This window comes from Pongo pygmaeus, chromosome 14, assembly GCF_028885625.2.
Source record: "Pongo pygmaeus isolate AG05252 chromosome 14, NHGRI_mPonPyg2-v2.0_pri, whole genome shotgun sequence".
Lineage (NCBI taxonomy): Eukaryota > Metazoa > Chordata > Mammalia > Primates > Hominidae > Pongo > Pongo pygmaeus.
In genome coordinates, this window is record NC_072387.2 from 77,754,889 (window position 1) to 77,777,055 (window position 22,167).

A 22,167-nucleotide genomic window follows, 5' to 3' on the forward strand; every position below is an offset into this window, starting at 1 on the left:
TAAGAGTTCAAGCCTGGAACAATATTCACAATCTATTAATTTAATCTAGTCTAGAAACCAGCCACATAATCTTATCAATGTTTGCATAAAATTACTTAACAAAATGCACTATCCATTTCAATAAAAAATTCTAGGAAACTAAAATTATTGATAAGGATAACGATTTCCTGTGAAGATCAGCAACAAGGTGAAGATGCCTACTAAACATGACTATAGGATATCATGCTGAACATATGTATATCAACATGGCTGTTGATATAGATAATACCAAAATTCTACACATTCACAAAAAAAAATCAGATAAATTATATATAAGTTTAACAATGTCATGACATACAAGTTAAACACACAAAACTATCTTTATTTCCATACTAAATAAATGTACAATTGGAAATGTAAAATTTTAAAAATAGCACTTAAAATAGATTTGAAGCATGAAATATTGAGATTATATATATCTTTTAATAGGATCTTTATACTGAAAACTACAACATAGTGATGAAAGAAACAGTAGAAGACCTAAATAAATAGAGATATGTACTATATTCACGGATTGGAAAACTTACTATTGTACTGATTCTCCAAATTAATTTATAAATTTAATACCAATAATAATAAATACCAGCAGCTTTTTGTGTAAGTATAGATAAGATGATTCTAAATTTGTATTCAAAGGCAAAGATACTAGAATACACAAAATAATTTAGAAATAATACAGTTGAAGAAATCTTAGTCCCTGATTTTAACACTTACTATGAAACTAAAAAGTTGAAGGCAATGTGTCATGAAGGGAAGGATAAACCCTTATATCGATGAAAAAAATGGAGTCCAGAAATTCACTTACACCATGGCCAATTGATCTCTGATGATAGTGCAATGCAACCTAGAAAGTAGAATCTTTTTAACAAATCATGTTGGCAATTGGGTGATTCATACATAAAAACAAAACAAAATGAACAAACAAATAAGCAAGCAAAAAATGTTTATCTGATCTTCACACATTGAAAATAAATTAAAGCAAAATTTATCACACGTAGTTGTAAAAAACCTACAGGTTTTTAATTCAGTATAAAAATCTATAGGTTTTAATTCAGATAATTCTTAAAGTGAGAGGTTTTAAAGAGGAAAAATCGTGAATAACAAATAGGCTTTTGTTCATTGAAAGACCTAATGTAATAGAATCTTGGATATTGGAACTATTAGCTCTAGAAATGGGCCAAATCATTAGCCTGGTGTGGTGGCATGTGCCTATAGTTCTAGCTAGTGGGAGACTTAGGCAGGAGGATTCCTTGAGTCCAAGAGTTGGGGGCAGTACCAGACCCTGTCTTAAAAGGAAAAAAAAAAAAAAAAAAAAAGAGCCAAATAAACTTTTCAATTGTAAAAGGAGGGAAATCTAAAAATATAGGTGCCTGTAGAGATAAGTTACTGTTTGGTTGGTGAGAGAACTGAGTTCTTACCTGATTGATTCTGTTTTGTGGGTAAAGTAAGACATAAGTCAACTGGGAAGTTTAAAGATTTCAGAAAAGATTTGAAATAGCTAACAAGAATAAAGAAAGATGAGAGCTAAGTAAGAAAATAGGTAAGGATTACTGAGCTTGTTTAAAAAGGCCCAGAAGATTTTCTCAATCAGGAAACAGGCTTTTGCAGTAAGAAGATAATTTCTCTTAAGGAAATATTCAGCTTTATTTTTATAATAGTAATTATTGACTAGTTTGTTAATAAAATCATAATGTATCAATATAAAAAATAGAATATTTCAGCATGTAATATAATAATCACATATTAAGATATTTGATGTCATAATACAATATTAAAAAATAGTCCCAATATTTTCTATATGATATGATTCCAATTAAAAATGGAAAAAATGTATGGAGGAAAAACTATATGAATACATATCAAATACTTGACAGTATTTCTCTCCATTAGGGTGTAAACTCCAATGAAGACAGAGATTTATTTTTTCCATAAAGACATGCGCAGTATTTAATACAGAACTAGGCATATGCTACAAATGAGTATTAGCTAAATGACATGAATTCATTCTAAATTAATGGTACATATTTAAGGTATATAATTCCAATGAATTTGAGGATAAGTATACACCTGTGAAACCACTACCATCACCAAGTCCATAAACATATCACCTCCAAAAGTTTCCTCTCAGCCTCTTCATTATTAATATCATTATTATTGTGTGTGTGTGTGTGTGTGTGTGTGTGTGTGTCTGTGTTTGTGTGTGTGTGTTAAGAATGCTGTATTTGTCAGGGTTCTGTAAGGGGACAGAAGTAATAGGATATATGTGTATATGAAGGGGAGTTTATTAAGGATAATTGACTTACACGATCACAAGGTGAAGTCCCACAATAGACCATCTGCAAGCTGAGGAACAAGGAAGCCAGTCCAAGTCCCAGAACCTCACAAGTAGGGAAGCCGACAGTGCAGCTTTCAGTCTGTAGCTGAAGGCCCAAGAGTCCCTGGCAAACCACTGGTACAAGTCCAAGAGTCCAAAAGCTGAACTTGGAGTCTGATGTAGAGTTTGCACTTTCTCCCCGTTTCTGCGTAGGTTTTCTCCAGATGCTCCGGTTTCCTCCCACATCCCAAAGATGTACACATGAGGTGAATTATCATGTCTACATTGTACCTGCATGAGTGAGTGTGTGTGTGTGTATGAGTGCACCCTGGAATGAGGTGGCATCGTGTCCAGGGCTGATTCCACGAGGAACCCAGAGCTACTGGAATGGGCTAAGGCCACCCAGTACCCTTAACTGGAAGAAGCAGGTTGGAAAATCAATGAATGAATGCATACAAATGCATGACAATAAACAATGCAGTATAAAAGTGCTCAGTGAGTCTGCTGTATTTCTGATTGTTTAACTTTGTGGTAATAAGAGGCGCTCCTTACAATTTTTGTTTTGCCAACATTTATCCCTTTATTTAATCCACCACCACTGCAACTGCCATTGCTCACTGATTCACCAAAAATTTTGTACATAATTATCTTCCTTGTTTTTATTACTTTTCCTTAAATAAATGTATAGCTCACATTTATTTCAATGTTTAATATTAAAGTGTTTTGAGTCTTTATTTAGAAGATTGGTGATGTTTTTGTGACCACAAATATGTGCTAGCCACTTAATTCTTGTTTATATCAATTAGCCTATGGTAAAATTGGTTTTCTTCTGTCATTTTGCTTAAAGTTGCAGTTTTTAACAATCCACTGACAGCATTAAGTGAGGACTTACTATACAATACAGTATTGTTAGCTCTGGGCATTATGCAATAATAGGTATCCAGAACTTATCTTCCATAACTGAAACTATGTAACTTTTGACAATCATATCCCCCTTTTCCCCTCCTTCCAGCCTCTTGTCAAGCAGCATTCTGCTCCCTGTCTCTATATATCTATTTCAGATTTCACATATAAGCAAGATTATACAATATTTCTCTTTCTGTGTCTGGCTTATTTCACTATTGAAATATCGTTGAGATTAAATGAATAAATGTATCTATGTACAAGGAAATTGTGTGTATTTTTCAATGATTCTCATGTAATAATGTTTTAATAACCATGTCCAATGCACTTTTTTTCTATTATAATAAACAAATATTGGTGAGTAGCAAAAAGTGCAAAGTCGAAATTTATATTTCTTGATTGTTAGAGGTAACAAATGCCAAGGTTCCCAAGACATGACACTTAAAAACATAGTTTGGAAGAGAAATATTAAAAAGTTTTGATATAAACATATGGATTGGTGTGAGCTACACACTAACACTGAGAAAATTATAGTTAATGGGTCAGCAAAGCAAATGTCATTTGCAGGTATTGTTTTATTCACAGAATTAGAAAAGAACTTAGATTAGGGAAAACATTAGTTTACAAACTACAAAAATACAAAAACCATAAACCCCTCCTCTGCGTATGATGCTTACATCAAGGAACTTTGTTTCTGAACAATTTATTCAAATTTATAAATGTGAGAAAGTTATTAAATAAATTTTAGTGTTTGCTTCTATGTTTTATGTTCCAAGATAAGACTACATTTAAGAATGTAGTAGTTTCACAACTCAAAATCTATGTTTGCCATTAAAAATGTACTTGCGTGATTTTTGATAATGTTTTTATTTTCTTAAGAAAGTTTTATCCTTGAAAGTGCATAATTTATTTCAGACATTTTATGATATATCACCAATCTTATTTTAAAATATGCTTAAAGATTAAATAATTACCGGCCGGGCACGGTGGGTCACGCCTGTAATCCCAGCACTTTGGGAGGCTGAGGCGGGTGGATCACGAAGTCAGGAGATCGAGACCATCCTGGCTAACACCGTGAAACTCCGTCTCTACTAAAACTACAAAAAAATTAGCCGGGCGTGGTGGTGGGCGCCTGTAGTCCCAGCTACTCGGGAGGCTGAGGCAGAGGCAGGAGAATGGCGTGAACCCGGGAGGCGGAGCTTGCAGTGAGCTGAGATCGCGCCACGGCACTCCTCCAGCCTGGGCGACAAAGAGAGACTCTGTCTCAAAAAAAAAAAAAAAAAAAAAGATTAAATAATTACCTGATTAAATTGACTTTCTTTTTCAAAACTGTAATATATAACTTTCTGCTCTACTAGGTGTTTTATAATTTTAAACAATTTTACTCCTTAATAATTAAGCTGTGTTATCATCTAATTTAATTTTGTACATGTAGTTTTAAATATTTTGATACAATGATGGTGGCATCATTTACAGAGTTAAGTATATGTCACATTTTACATTATTGTAATGTGTATAAAATTTACTTTAGTCTAACAAATCATTTTGATTAACTTTTTTAACCAAAAAAATCAATAGAATTTTAAAATGTTATAAATAAATTATCTTAAATAAAATTTTCCTTCATAACCGAAGGAGAAAATTTTCAAAAGTCATCCGTGACTTGATTCCTCTAATGCATAATGCTAAATTTAACTCAGAATTCTGAAAACTATATGAACTGTTTTAGAGCAAGATAATTTAATATATGGTATCATAGTCCCTTTAAAAGTCTAGTAAAATCATTGAATGTCTCTCTTCTCATTCCTTTTCCCTTACAGGCTTTACAAAATGGTTACATAGTTAAACAATACCAACGCAGTCAAATAAGTCATTGTATTTAATTATTCATTAGATATTTATGGAACACTATTATGTGTCAGCAATGTGATAGGCATTAAGAAAAAGTCAAAGACGAGTAAGTCATGCTCTTTGCCCTTGACATGTATTCAGTCTCACAGGTAAGAAAAGTACATGATGAAGAAGAACAATCCACTGTAATGAGTACTGAAAAAAGGACAAAGGAAAAATAGTTTTAACATCAAGGGCAGTGTCTTCAGATGAGCAGGGATAAAAGTTTTGACAAAGAAATATTTATGCTTATCTATGAAGGATCACCATCTCAGTCTGAGAGAAAGGAGAAATGCAATTATGGTCAGAGGCAAAAAGAACAGTGACATATGAGGAAGAAAAAGTATTCTTTAGGAAAGGTCCCTATGTATCTGAAGTGAGGTAGAGTGAAATGAGTAGTCACGATACAGATGAATATGCATGGTCTGTGACCCCTGTGTAGTTGACTCACATTATTAACCAAACCAGTGGGAGTGAAAGACAGTGTTATTAATAATTAGAAGGCAATGGCATGAACTGAGACTGCCCCAGGGGGACTGTGTTCTATAATCACCCTGGCTATATGTCACAAAAATGGAATGTTTTAATTCTGTAGACAAGGTACAAACAGCACATTTTTACCCAAGGAAGTCATATGGCAAGGTATAATTTCAAGTAATAGGGCAAATGCCTATGATGGGGAGGAGAGTTTAGAAGCCATTTGAATTATTTAGATCTTGTATACATTGACAACAAACATACATACACACACTCACTATACCCATATACATAACAAGTCAAAAAAAAAGAGTTGTAACCTTTTTTAATTTGTTGATCTCATCACAATCATTCAAGTAATAAATAACTACTGTCCTAATTTTGGTGAATGTCATGAAAATAGTACTAAAATATAAGCAAGAAAATTTCTAAATTATAGGTCTATACAAGGCAGCACATGCTTATACTGACAATCTTTTCTTGAAAGTTGCTGTACTAATCTCCATTCCTAACACTAATATATCACATTCCAGTCATTTTACATCTTGCTAGCACTGTTATCACTCACTTTATTTTTAGCCATTAAAGTTGGTGTACAGTGGTATCTCAATGTGGTTTTAATATGTATTGCCTTAATTACTAACCATGTAAAACTTTTTCCACTTAATTATATCCACTTTATGTATATGTATATTTGAAAAGTATTTACTTAAATATTGGTCCAGATTTTATTTATTGTATATTCTGAATACAAGTACTTTGTTAGTATATAATTTAAAATATTACTCTCGATTCGTGACTTCCCTTTTCATTTTCTTAATGTCTCAAATAAAAATAGTTTTAAATATCTAATAAAATGCAATCTTTTTAAATGGTTATTCTTCACATCTGATAGATCTTTGCCTACTATAACACTGAGACAGGCAGGCAGGCTGGTTGATCCCCTATTTTAAGATGATTTGGAGGAAAAGGATTAAAGCCCTTCACTCAAGCTTGAGCTTGTATAACTTTCAGCCAATCAGTAACAGAAGACCCAAGAGGATATTAACTTCAAACTCCTATTTCAGGGGTTAGAAACTTCCCAAGAGCCCTGTAAACACAGATTTCTCTAAACTATAGGTAACCCTTCTTAATTTTAATGCTAAAAATTATGCCCTGGGTTGGATATTTATTCATAAAAAGCTAATGCTACATATGATATATGAAACATGTTGAGCCATGGCACAACAACTAGAAAAACCCCTCCTATATATGCCCTGATGTAACCCTTCCCTATAGAAAGACCCTATACAACTAACCCACACACTACCCTCGAGGAGCAGCCCATTTCTTTTCCTTTATCAGTGCTGGCTCCCTTGTACACAAGCTGAATAAACTTTCCTTTGCTGCTATGTTTGGTGAGCTTTCCTGTTTTCTATTTGGAGAGACTATAAGAGTCTAGGGCTGTGGTAATGTTTCCTGGCACCCCAGATGGGACACTTCTTTTAGGACCTTTTAGGGTAGTCAGTGTGACTGGCCAGAGGATGGAGGCAGCTGACAGGACATGAACAAAAGTGGCCATTCTGGACTATTGTTTTTGCATTGGTGCCTTGGTGAGTCAGGTCTGGACTCTAGGTGGGTCCCTGTTCCCTTTCTTCTTCCCTCTATCTTCCCTCTTGTTTCTCCTTTCCATATTTTCCCTTCATCTTCTCCTTGTCATCTGTTTTGACTCCTCAGGAGTCCTGGTGTTTAGTTAATTGACTCATGGAGCCTTGGTTTCAGTTTCTGTTTGGGCAAAAGGAGTGACTCCTGTTTACCTATCTTCTGTTTAGGTGGCTGGAGTGACTCTGGCTCATTTATCTGTTATTGAACTGGGAAATTGTCCCCTGTTCCTGTACTAGCTAAAAAGCAGCTGGCAACCTGAAGTTGACCTTTTTTCTCCAACTTCGAAACCTCTTATTACTTATGTCAACTTTTGTCTTCTTTGTGGGTTCTATAAGTTTGCAATTTCTTTTGTCATTTGTCTAAGCAAAAATGTGTTTCCTCACTGTTCCTTGTTGCATGTGTGACATGACTTTTCATAATTCCCAGGAGAAGGCATTACTCACTAGGACAAATCACTGCTTTCCTCTTTTTGTTTTTCTGGTCCATCACCTCATCCCTTGTTATAGAGTCTGTCAATGAATGTGGAGTAAGGGTAAGTTCTACTTGGAGCTGGTACAAAATATTTAGTCTATTAGATTTTGAGGGTTGTCGTCCAAAATTCAAGAGCTAGAGGCTCTCAAGCCCCCTCACTTAGATCCCCTTCCCTCATCCTCCCTGTCTTGCTTGGCCCTCATTAAGAAATTGAGGTCCTGGGCTTAATGAGACCAGGAGGAGTATTACAACTGTAATAATTGTAAGAACTGGGGGCCCCACCCTTTGCCAGGCCCCTTGATTATAGGATGTGAGCTATATTATGGAAAACACTACAAATGTTCCAAAAGATCCCCCCATATAATGCATCCTCAGTAATTGGGATCAATTTAATTTGGATAATCTAAAAAAGAAGCTGATGGTTCTCTGTCATGTTGCTTGGCCTCAGCATCCCCTGGGGAAGCAAGAGAAATTGGCCTAATAATGGATCTTTGTGTTATTATACTATTTTACAATAAGATTTGTATTGCAGAAACCCTAATAAATGGATTGAAATGCTATATGTGCTGGCCTTTACGAAATTATACCAGGATCCCAGCTCTGAGACATTTACAGAGCCTGTGTGGCATCTCTTAAACAACAATTGAAAGAGGAGTCAATGTCTGCCTTGGACATTGACCCTTTAGATCCTACCTTTGTGATGCCTCTCTAGGGACAGGCAGGAACAGCACTTCCTTTGCCATGGTGGGCTCTCATTCCTCCAGCCCTGAGCCTCTTCCACATCAAGCTGGGTCAGGGAAGTGTTCCCTTTTCACCCTCAAACAACCCCTGGTGCTATCTCCAATGGGGTTGCAGTTGGGTTCCAAGCTGGCACTCTCCTTTACTTCCCCACCAGCCCAGGGCTGCTTTGCCCTCTGAGAACTAATGGATGGAATTGGAGAGATGGCTTGGGAGTACCCTCTTTCAATGATAAGTCAATGCAAGGAGTAGTGTAGCTGGTTGTTGGAAAATCCAGATATGTTTAGAGTTGAATTTATTTAAGTTGGGTGTAACCTTTTCCTTGACTTGCCACAATGTTGCAGTAGTTCTGAACCATTTTTGTATTCCTAATGAGAAGGCTCAGATCTTGAGAAAGGCCAGAGAATATGCAGATGAGATTACTAGATCTGGTCCTGGCCATGTCATTTACCAGGCATCTGATGAAGTGGTCCCAGAACAAAACCCCCAATGGGTTTATGAGGATAGAAGAAACCAGTCAAGAATAGGTCATTTTCTCAATTGCATATCAGAGGGAATGAGAAGGTACCAGAAAAAGTGAGTAAATTATGGCAAAGTGAACAAAATTACTCAGAAAAGGAATGAAAATCTGCCTATGTATTTTAATAGGCTCTTTGACCTTTCAGAAAGCATTTTTATATATACGTAAGCCTGATGAGGGTCAAACACTTCTGGCCCAGATGTAACCCAAGCTGGGCCAGATATTTGGAGAAACCTTCAGAAACTTAAAACTAACCCCCAGAGCACAAAGGCAACATTGGTAGCAGAGTCCTTTGAGGTTTTTAACAATCATGAGTGGGACAACAAATAAAAGAAAGATGAAAGAATTAAAAAGGCACAAATTCTGGCCACCATAATTACCAGTCTGCCTTGAGGTGACCCTAGGCAACCCTAGGCAACAGAAATACACCCAAACAGGGGCAACCAGACCTCCACCAGCTGCAATAGGACTGGGTGCAACCAATGTGCTTACCGTAAGAAGAAGGAGCACTGGAAAACGGACTCCCCATCCCATCCTGGGAAGCTGAGAAAGAATGAAACTCCTCAACCCACTCTTCTTATTGCTAGATTCTTGGATGAGAAGGCTACCCTCTCCTCCTGAGGGGGCCAAACTGCTTACCTGGCTGCAATCCTGAAGAGTTTCGTTGCCATCACCACTGAGGAGCCTTGGGTCAATGTTGAGGTTACAGGCAGAAAAATCTGAATTCTTATTGGATACTGGGGTCACCTACTATGTCCTGATCCAACCTATGGGACATCTCCAATGCCAGCTGAAGTGATTGGAATGGATGGTTCACCTTTCCTTTAACTTGTGAAATTGGATCTAAGGCAATTACTCATTCCTCCCTGAATGTCCCTGAGTGTTCTCTTCCTTTAATAGGTCATGATTTATTATCCAAGGTTGGAGCCTCAGTTTCCCTCCAGGGGAATCTCTTACAAGTCTCAGTACCCCTTGAGAAGGGGATCCATGTACTGGCCCTTTTGGCTACCCAAGATCAGAAGTTACCCCCATCCTGTAAGACATAGTGGCTTGAGTCACAAAGTTCATATGGAATAACAGTACTCTGGGACAAGCCATCAATGGAAAGCTTATTAACATAAAGCAGTAGCCAGGCCTTCCCTACCCATGCAAGCACAAATACCCTTTGAGGCCAGAAGCCCTACAGGAGATATGGCCCCTCCTGGAAAAATTTCTATTGTACAGGCTGACTCAGACTTGCCAGCCTTCTTGTAAAACTCCAATCCTGCCTGTGAAAAAAACACATGAGGAGTAGCACTTAGTTCAAGACCTTAGGGCAGTGAATGGCTCAGTTTTTTCTCATTTATCCTGTGGTCCCTAATCCATACACTATCCTCTCCCAAATCCCTGGGTACACTCAGTTCTACACTGTGCTGGATCTAAAAGATGCTTTCTTTTGTATACCACTGCTTCCTAACTCCACCTACATTTTTGTCCTTTAATGGAAGGATCCAGAGATCCAGGAATCTTCACAGTATACCCAGATAGTGCTACTCTATGGGTTTCTGGATAGCCCCCACTCTTTGGGTGAGACTTGGCAAAAGACCTCAGAGAACTTAAACTTACAAGTGGAAATTTACTGCAATACATGGACAGTTTGCTTATTGCTAATGGGGACTTCCATAGTTCTCAAGAAAATACTACTAAAACTTTAAATTTCTTGGCTGAATGGGGCCATAATGTCATTTCCTCAAAGGCCCAGATTTCCCAGACACAGGTTTAATACTTAGGATTCATTCTTACCCAGGGAGCCAGGATGCTTGTCCCAGACCTAAAGCAGGCCATTGCTTCACTACCACATCGTACTAGAAGAGAGCTAAGGGGATTTCTGGGAATGGACAGGTTCTGCCACATTTAGATTATAAACTTTGTCTTCATAGTCAACCCCCTTTATAAGTCATTCAAGGATGGAGAAAGAGAAAGATTCTGCTGGGACAAGGTCTGACAGCAAGCATATGAAAACCTAAAATCTGTGTTATGGCAGGCCCCTGTCTTGGGACTCATAGATTTGTGGAAGCTTTTCTTCTTCATTGTACAAGAGAGGTCTGAGAAAGCCCTGGGGATCCTAATTTAGAAGTTAGGGCCTATCCAAATGCCAGAGGCTTACTTTTCAAAGCAATTGAATTCAGTAGCCCAGAGGTAGCCCCACTGCCACATGGCAGTGGCAGGCCACCAGCTGCTTGGTCAGAGAGGTCTCCAAACTCACACCAGTTCATCCCCTTAAAGTTTACACTCCTCATCCAGTCTGGAATATCTTTTATCACCCAGATCCCAATGTACTGTCTATCACTCTTGGCATTTATGTACAAATTTCACTTGGCTTGGCTTCCTCAGTCCTCTGGGAAGGTTGACAATGAATCAAACACTTAAAAGAATCTTGGTTAAATTAGGCCAAGAAGCCCAGGAATCATGGATTAAGCTTTTCCCTATTGCTTTACTAAGCATAAGAGCTGCCTCAAGGGAACCTTAAAGCTCACACCTTTGAAATAACCTATGGGCAGCTTATTCTCCAAACAAGCTCTCTATTAGATGAAAATTTAAATCAAGCTGTAAAATATATCATTAATTTGGGACAAGTTCAGCAGGCAATCATCCAATATGATAATAAAATATTGCCTCAGCCAGGTAAGGGAGTTTCAGATCATTTCCCTGTTAGCCCAGGTTCACAGGTCTTACTCAAGACATGGTAAAAAGAAAGTCCAGAGGATCAGTTAACTGAAATAATGGAAGGGTCCTTACCAGGTTGTCTTGGCCACTTTAAAATCCGTAAAGTTGGAAGAACTTCACAGTTGAGTCCACCTCTCTAGAATAAAAATGTTTGCATCTCCCAATTAATAGGCCTGCTCAGGGGAAACAGCTTACTCCTGTGGAAGACCTCAAGCACATAGTCAAGAGACTGCCTCCAGGAGATAGCAATAAAGCTAAGTAACACCCTTATATAATTGATGGATACATGTGTACTTACTCTTCATTTGCTGTAAATTATTACTATTTTCTAGGCTGGGCATGTGTCTCACACTTGTGATCCCGGCACTTTTGGAGACCAAGGTAGATGGGTCACTTGAGGTCAGGAGTTCAAGACCAGCCTGGCCAACATGCTGAAACTCCATCTGTACCAAAAAAAAAAAAAAAAAAAAAAAAAAATTCCAGGCATGGTGGTGCCAGCCTGTAGTCCCAGCTGCTTGGGAGGCTGAGGCACAAGAATCCCTTGAACCCGGAAGGCAGAGGTTGCAGTGAGCCGAGATCGCGCCACTGCACTCCAGCCTGGGCAACAGAGTGATACACTGTTTCAAAAACAAACAAAAATTATCAGTATGTTCTTACTAATCTATTGATTGTATTACCCTGCTCCCTATTGGCTAAAATCAAGTCACCCTGCTGGTGCATAGTTATTAAGCAAACTTGTATCCTCCCTTGAATATTAATTACGCTCCTATTGTGCACTCTTCTTCCTATATATTACTGTACCCTCTTCATTTTAGTCTAGGCATAGGGCCTCTGGAGTTGCAAAATCCTGGTGAACTTCTTCAACATCTCAGTAAATGAGAATTCATTTCTAACTGCTGGATCTGCCACCAGCACCATCAGCTGTCTTCAGGGGTTCTTTTCATGGCCCCTTTAATCCCGTCTACCCTTAACCTGACCATACATTGTTTAAATGGAGGCCAGCGGTCTAAACCCAATCTTTAACTTTCAGACTGCCTCCTACTCATCGAGTTTCTTTCTTTAATCTTACCCCAGGTAAAATCTATTCTGTTGCTTTAGGAAATGAGGAATTAAACTTCACGTGAGCAAGGTGGATTCCTTGCAATTTTCCTTCTTGTTACAACTTAACTTGGCACCCCACCTCTAACTTAAATACCTGTACATATAACTTAGCTCACTGTGCCCTGTAGAATTACTAGAGATATATGTGCCCAAGCTTGCTAGCAAAACCTTCTCTAATTATTTAAGGGTGTGTGAATACTGGCAGGGTAACATCCCACCACTTTGGAAATAGAGCTTCACACTGCCTAAAGGGTTCACAGCAAATTGAAAGCTCAGCTGTGGGGGCAGATCTACCATGCTCCAGGATACCTCAAAGTTCATCCATGACCACCTAGGACAGCAAACCATGGAGCAATATGCAAACAATTATCAGGACCATTGCTTGCTATCCCCCAACTGCACAATTCATAACCTGACCCTCATATTCTCAATTACACCCAGGAGGGCATTCACATCTGTGCTACTCCAAGAATTGTTTCTCTTTGTAGCAATGCTCATAACTGCCTCCTGTGGCCCACTGCCCACTCTCCTCATACTTTTGTTCTGCTGGAGCAAGCCTATTCTTGCATAGACAATGTATAATTAATAGGTGAGTCAGCCTTGAGAATGATAGGGTTAAATGGAATAACCATCCATAACTCTACCGCTCAACATGAGGGCCCTATTCTAGCAAGGCAAGGGCTTAGCATAGTCATAGCAGGAAGAGGCCTATTTGCCTAGCAGGCCCTTGGAGAAGTTTTACCTACCCTAAGGTCACCTTACACAATCTGACACAACAGATTCGTCATATAGTGAACCAGACTGTACAAGCTCTAGGAGATCTAAAGACCTCTCTTAATTCTCTTGCTTATGTGTTGTTGGATAACTCCTTGGTTCTAGACTGTGTACTGGCAGAACAAGGAGGCATATGCACAGTCACCAACACTTCCTGCTGTACTTAGATGAATACCACAGGGCAAGTAGAAGTTAATATCCAAGCAGTCTATAATCAGGAAACGTGTCTACACTCTTTTGTTAAAAAGGATTTAACAGCTGACTCTATACGGAATGCTATAAAATCAACCTTACCCTATATAACTTGGTTTCTTCTTTCATAGGGCTCTCATCAGCTATCCTCCTCTTAAATTTTTGGCTGTGTTTGTTTAATCTACTGGTAAAATATGTGTCTTCTAGACTAGACCAATATCATGTCAAGTTAATGGTCACATAAGTTTTCGAGCCTCTTCCAGAGACCACCAGCCCAGAGCAATATTGGCCCCTCCACCAAGCTGGGAGAGACGTCTACTCCTGCAAACAGATGAGGGAACTACTCCCATGCTTAATAAGAAGTAGCTTCAAAAGAAGAAATCTTTACCCAGGACCCCTTAAAAATAAGGAGTATACAGTCTCTCAAGGGAGAATGAGACAGCAAGCTAGTTGACTCCCTATTTTAAGATGGTCTAGAGGAAAAGGACAAAAGCTCTTTACTCAAGCTTGAGCTTATACAACTCTCAGCCAATCACTAGCAAAAGACCCAAAAAGCTATTAACCACAAGCTCCTATTTCACGGGGCTAGGGACTTCCCTGGAAACCTTACATAGACTTAAACTCTAACCTATAGTTACCCCTTCCTCATTTTAATGCTAAAAATCATGCCCAGAGGTGGATATTTAAAATAGAATGCTACATATTGATGTATAAAGACACATCGTGACCCATCATGCAAGCACTAGAAAAACCCTTCCTATACATGCTCTGATGTAACCCTTCCCTACAGTAAGACCCTACAAAATTAACCCACTCTACTCTTGGGGAGCAGCTACTTCCTCTTCCTTGCTCGTTGCTGGTTCCCTGGTGCATAAGCTGAATAATGTTGTCTCTTGATTTCTATCCTGGGAAATTACAAGAACCCAGGGTGTCGTTAGTAAAACCACAAAGATTTTCCTTTTCAATGAGTTACTGAAAGGTTTGTATTTTTAGCTCTTCCATTTTGGTATAGGATCTACACTTAAGTTTGTAAATGGTATGAGGTAAGATTTGAAGTTCATTATTTTAAAATATGAATATCTTATATACAGTACTTTTGGTTGAACACATTGTCATCCACCCCCATTAAATTACGTTGGTCCTTTTGTCAAAATTCCATTGACCATGCAAGTATGAGTATATTCCTGTACCATAAGTTTCTGATGAATTGATCTATATGTTTGCTGAGTGTTATTATATATTATTAATTCCCCATTGTCTTAATTACTAAAGTTTTTTATGAAGTTTGAAAGAGAGTATAAACAACTTTGAAGCCTACTGTTTTATAATATCTTCAATATAATCATAAACATAGCTTTAAATGATAGATGAGACAAACTGAACAAATTTACCCTACCAGTCAAATACATCTGAATAGATGAAAGAAAGACATATTTCCATTTTTATGGATGAAGAGCATAAAATTAAAGTTGAGGACTTTGGCTATGATTTCTCAGATGGAAAATTGTTTGTTTATTCTAACATCCAGGCTATTCAGACACCAAAATTATAGGATCATGAGAAAGGTTAAATAACATAAAGAATGGAACCTAGCATCCACTTTCCACCAGATCCCATAAATGAATACAATGAGGGTAAAATGTATTGAATGGTTTATTAACGTGCATCAACATTGATGTTATTTTTTCACACCACAGTTACTACTCACATTAGAATATTAGCTCCTTGAGTGAAGAAACCTTCCTTTTGTTTACCTCTTGCAAGGCTGAATCCATAATACTAAAGCAGAAATTACCGCCAATAATATGTTATTTCAAGCTCCTCACAAAAAAGACAAGCCATATTTTGAGATGTAGAATGAGGAAGCAGAGCATATTGATGAATAACTTGTTAAAAATTTTAAACCTTATAATAAAAACAAACAAAAAAATCAGGGTAAAATAATAACTAAAGTGGATAACTTCATCCTCTTTAGTTCTAATTTACATAACCTGTAAATTAGAAACACCTCTACTTATAGTAGCCACCTCATGAGGTTGTTGTAGTGTTAAATGTGGCAATTAATTAAATTGTTTAATACAATGCCTATAATCATAAATATTGTTAAGAGTACTTACATTTGGTATTATTAATTATTTTTGTTTATTATTTATAGTCATTGACAATAATCATCAAAGGAAAATCTATTTCTGTGAAAAATTTGAAAGGTTGTGGGGAGGTCTGCTATACTTGGGTTTTGTAGGAACATGAGCTTCAATGACAAAGCTCTCAAATGGAAGGTGCAAGGACGAGAGGAAAGAAGCACATTCTCTGAGTGTTATGCTAAGAGAAGGTTTCGTTTACCCACTTGGCAGGGAAAAAGGAGAAAAACTATAAAAGACTTCTTTATACATCATGTTTTTCTCTACCAGAAATTAGAGAATTTGGGCTTAATTTTATGCAAAAAAAAAAAAATAATAAACAATTATATAGAAATGTAAACACAATCCTCATCTCCCACACCTGTTCACTATTTATGTATCCTTGAAAGGATGAATTAGAACAAAGAGTTGTCAGTACCATTATGAGAAATGCAAAACACTGGTGGAGATTTTTCTCCCAACAGATGTATAAAGTGAAGGGTCTTATAAATCTTGTTAAGACCACATTGAGTCAGGGTGCCCTGGTGGCTGAGATAATGGTCTTGGAGAATCCAGCAATTTTTATTTCACTGTGATGTGTTTTTAAATAAAGTGTACATTTGACTCAACAAATGAGCTGGTTTATTTCATGACAGTCCAGATCTTGTAGAGGTTCCTAAGTAATTTGGGTTTACGTTGGTCTGTGTATGTTATTTCTTCTTGCACCTAACCAGTGTTATGGAATCACATCACCCTTCACTACAGCCAGCTACACAGAAAGCCTGGTGGCACTGGGGTCAGCGCCCACACTGCTTGAAAGCTGACTGAGTCTTGGGATCAGAATCATGCTTAGAGCCAGGAAAGCAAGACCTTTTCCTTAGGCCCTGTGCCTCAGGTACTCCATAGTTTGAAGAACCCTTCTGAATATTTTATGACCCCACCAGTACCTGGGACCAGACTAATTAAGCAGTCACATCTAAATGGTACACTCCAAGACCAAACCTGTTTTCCTCATGATGCCAGATAATAAATGCACATACTTGAATTTATCAAATGCCCCCATTCATGGCTGAAAACAGCCAAGACCAACAGTGCTGTCTGTGTGGAGTACTCTGAACCCGGACTGTGACTAATTTGGTGCCGTCTGCACATCCACTTTGGTGCAAATATTTAGCACATATAAATATAGCTTTATCATTTTTTACAAATATATTGTTAATAAAATATAAACATAACTTTATGAGTAATTTTGTGTTTTACTTAAAAAACATTATTTTAGAAGCAAAAGAAGTATTTGAAAAGAATATGTGGTTCAATTATTTAAGTGTAGACAATACCATTTTCACTAATATATCAATTTTTTCAGATAAATATTTTTAATTATCATTCACTACAATGTTTAGTTTTTTTAATCCACATAATTTTAATAGGTAGTAGTGACTTCCAAAATTAGGTTTGCCAAATTACAGTATCACATCAATGTTCTTAATATCCTTAAAGCTATATTTCAAATGAAAAGAACACCTTAATATTCTAGATTAAAAATAAAAGTAGAATTTTTTGTAATTTCATTGAGAGTATGAACATTCTATACAAATTAAAAGAAAATGTATAAACTTTACAGAGGATGCGGCAATGGCATTTATGGAGGACTTCGATTAACTATGCTTTTTCTTTTTTCTTTTCTCCCCTGGGTTGCCACTTAAGCTCAAATGAACCATATTGATTATAAAAAGGTATATCTTGTACTTGACTGTTGTAACATAGTTTATGAGGGGAAAAGTCCCAGGATATGATATTTATTCTTGCTGAGTTGCAGAATATAACAGCATGATGCAAAATATATCTCAGTAAGTTATGAAATATGCATATTTAGCTTTTTTGAAGTTTTTCATATGAAAGTTTCAGGAGTCTGGGAGGAAGTATTTTCAGTGCTCAGGAGGTTGTGATCACAGCTGCTTTGCAGTAGAGTAATAGCCAAATTAGCAATTTTTTCTCTGCTACAAAGGAGCAGCATCACCAGTTTATGATCAACTGATTGATAGGACAATGGATGTTGTAGCATAGGCACAGTACCTAGAATTTATGCTTCACAAGTAATCTCCAGAAACCAAGATGTAAGATAAATAAAATGTAATTTTTTTTTTTTACTGTCAATTGGAATATGTTAAACATTTAGCTTTACACTGTGACATTTTTGTTGTTTTTGTTTTGTTTTATCTTTGGTTTTGCTCATTTTGGGTAGTTATTCCAGGATAGTTAAAAAGCTGCTGATGTTCCACACTAAACACTAGTTGAAAAATGTAACTGACAGATGATCTGCTGAGATAACATATTGGTTCTCTGTTTCCTCTATTGCTGTTCTGTATTTTTGGTGCTTTCACATGAAAAGAGGATAGTATTTTGCTAAAGAACTAATCTTCTATTTCTATTTATTTTCTCTCATTTTATAATTTTGCTAAGAATGCATCACAGAAAAGGGAATATCTTGAAACTAATTTCTCAAAAGTATTTTTTTAAGAAAAGGTAATTACTTGTTATAAATGCCATTGATAAAATAAAGATGAGGATAGAGAATTATTTTCTATTAGCAATTTGGAGGTGACTGGTGAAGAAAAACAAAACATATATTTTATATATATATATGTTTTATATATATATATATATATAAAATATATATGTTGTTGTTTTTTGAGACAGATTCTCTCTCTGTCACCCAGGTTAGAGTGGCGGGGCAAAATGACAGCTCACTTCAGCCTTGACTGCCGTGGGCTCAAGCGGTCCTCCCATGTCAACATCCTGAATAGCTGGGACTATAGGCATGTGCCACCACACCTGGCTAATTTTTGTATTTATAGTAGAGACGAGGTTTCTCATGTTGCCCAGGCTGGTCTCGAACTCCTGGGCTGAAGCAATCCACAGCCCCCTCCAGGCCTTCCAAAGTGCTGGGACTACAGGTGTGAGCCACCGTGCCCAGCCATGTGAAAATAATTTTGATAGAGTGTTTGGTAAAAGACTGACAAGAGAAAAAATAGATGGAGTAGAATTGTAGTAATGGAGCAATCAACAATTAATGTTGGGAAAGGGGAGAGGGTAAATGTAACAGATGGGGTATATTGCAGGATCAAAGCAGTTTTGTTTACATAAACTGATAATAACATGACTATCAGGATCCATGCAAATACACAGACTTGTAGATATTAAGGGTGAGTTCCAGAAAAGACATCCCAATTATTTGCTCCCATACAGTCTAGAGAGATTGAGAAGGAGATAGAGATTTTGGTAAAACCTGAAAGCAACATAAATTCTGTCTCTGAGTCTAGGCAAACATTTTCCTCCTTCTGTTAAACAATACTGAAACCAAACTTAAATAATTTAGCTTCTCACTCCAGGAAATTCTTGCTCAGAAAGACAAGACTAATACAGAGCTTACTTCTCAGAACTAACATTCTGTTCAATGATTCTTTCAAGACCCTCACCTTGCTGTGCCAAGCTATTCAACATTATTATATTATAATCTCTGTCAAATTAAAACCAGTGCCTTTCTTCACGAAGTCCACTCCAAAATCACTCTGGCCAGTCCAGAAAAGCCTTTCCTAATTTCCTTGTTTTGATATACTACCAAGATTCTGTGAAGGGGGTGCTGTCCCTCTCTCTAGTAGGTTTAAATACCATAGCTTTGCTTGACTATCTTTTTTTTTTTTTTTTTTCTGGTGAGCATTTGAGGAAAGACACTGGTAAATTTACAGGACCCTAAGCTTTGCAATGAGATTGTACTCTTTCCCAAATGAGGACCATTGATTTTCTTAGGGAGTCTCCTGGTGTGATGCATATCTACTATAGTTTCAGCTGGGTAATTTAGAGCACTACTAAGGTTGCTTATTCCCAGAGTCCTTTAAATAAGTAGTGAGGATGATCAGGGTAACAGGGTGTATTTGTCTGTTCTTGCACTGCTATAAAGATATACCCAAGACTGAGTAATTTAGAAAGAAAAAAGTATTAATTGGCTCACAGTTCTGTGGGCTGTACAGGCTTCTGATTCTGGAGAGGCCTTAGGAAACTTACCATCATGGCAGAAGTTGAGGGGGAAGCAGGCACATCTTTATGAGGCCAGCAGGAGAGAGAAAGAGAGTGAAGTGGGAGGTGCTACATACTTTTAAACAATCGGATCTCATGAGAACTGTATCATAAGACAGTACTAGAGAGATGGCAGCAAGCCATTGGAAACCACCCCCATGATCCAGTCACCTCCCACCAGGCCCCACCTCCAACATTAGGAATTATAATTCAACAAGAGTTTTGGATGAGGACATGGAACTAAACTATATCATAGGGTTACTTGTCTCACTTTAGTCTCTCCTGACCCAAATACTCTGAAGCTTCTCATCAGGCGCATGTATTTTGCAGATTTTTGAGAAACCATGCAATGTTTGGTAACAATAGAAAATATATTTTCTGAGCAGAGTAGCTTTAAGGAAGGATAAGAGCTTTGAAGTTTTCATTGGCAATCTCCCCTAAAGAAGTGTACAAGTTTCTACATTTCATTTTAGCTCAGCCAATCTAGAGGAGAAATTCTTATAAATAGATGGAAAATAGTTCTGTTCACTTAGTAAGTTGTTTTAGTTGCATTAAAATAAAACAAAACATAAAACTAGAACTTGGGATTGGAGTCGAGCCGGATGAGTCTTGAATTACTGTAATAACTGGGAACATTTTTTCGTATTATGAAACCTGTCACTTATACAATGTATTGGGCTTTTATAATAAAATATAAAATTCCAAGGGATAAATATCTAGAAATTGTCCCAGATATTTTGAAGGAGCCTAGGCAAGTGATTGATTCTGAAGATTAACTTTATTACTCTACAGAAAATTTCCTTAGAATTATTTCCATTGTGCAGAAGTGAAGGAATACAAAGCCAAGCATGCCTGACATCTCAACAGAAAAAGAAAATTCAGCATGTCACAGAGAGCTGTCTGTTATATGAGTAAGATCAACCTTGTGAATCAAGATGCTGGTACTAATATTTTTTTCAGGTGAACACTAAATTCAATGGCATTAAAAATATTAATCGAACTAGACATAACAAAAATGGTAGGAAGCTGCTAACAAGGGGTTGTAAGATTTATTCTATGCCTGTGTTTATTCCAAACCCAGTAACACCATTAATATAAGAAAGCTGCTGCATTATATTGAGCATATCAATTTATGCCATGAATGATGACTGCTGCTGCCAGGGTAGTATTAGTTCATAAGTCAATTCAGGGAGTAGTGTGACGATAAGGTTTTTTTTTTTTTACCACTATATTTATTTACTAAATACATATCCAATAGAGTAATGATATTCTCTTCTACAGCTGGGAAAATCGTGGGTGGTTATTGGAGATTAAGTTCTTTTTGTCTTTATGTGAAGGTCACATATGTACTATATCTCACCAGTGGAGATGGTGAGATATCATCTACTACATAAGGAGCCAGATCATCGTTTTCCTGAAAAAATGAGATTTCACCTAAAAATTTGAAAAAGTGTGTACCAATCTCTTCCTAAGTGTGACCCCCTGAAAGTGAGATGATGACTTCAAAAGACAGGGAATCTATTGCATTGGCCTAAGAGTCATCACAACATTTTCATTATGAATGGGGTGTATGGCAGAATTGTAGAACCCTGGAGACAATAAGTAAGTTATCCTTTCATTGTATATGACAACCAGAAGTCACTGTGAAATTTAAAAAAAGACTCAAAAGTTCTATCTATGAGGTATCCTGACTAATATATAATTTTAGCCAGGATCTGGATGAGAAAGAAACTAAGCAGAAATTTGTCAGTGTATGAACACTGCCAGTTCTATTAAATCACATAGACTTCAATTTTTTTCTCTCTATTCTAAAAATTCGAGGTGTCTGTGAATTTTATCAGCTAGTGAATCCATTGCAGAGTATGACTGTATTCATCCTTTATGAGTTTTGTTAGAAAATTCCTTGGGTTAGCCACTTATGGACCTAATGGTGCCTGCTGCATTTGGGTGTAATTGGCAGGGAATAACTAGAAAATCATATATTGGGATTGGCAATAGCTAGGAAGAGCATTCAGTGTTAAGGTTGAATTAAGTATGTTTACATCTCATATAGATCATGTGATAGAGGTTGTCATTCAATGCCTTCATATCTATGCTAGCCACCCATTAAGGACATAGCACTTTATTATGCTGAAACCGTTCTATTGATTCACCACGGGAGTGGTAGGGAGTCGAATAAATTGTAAGCTGGTCAAGATTTA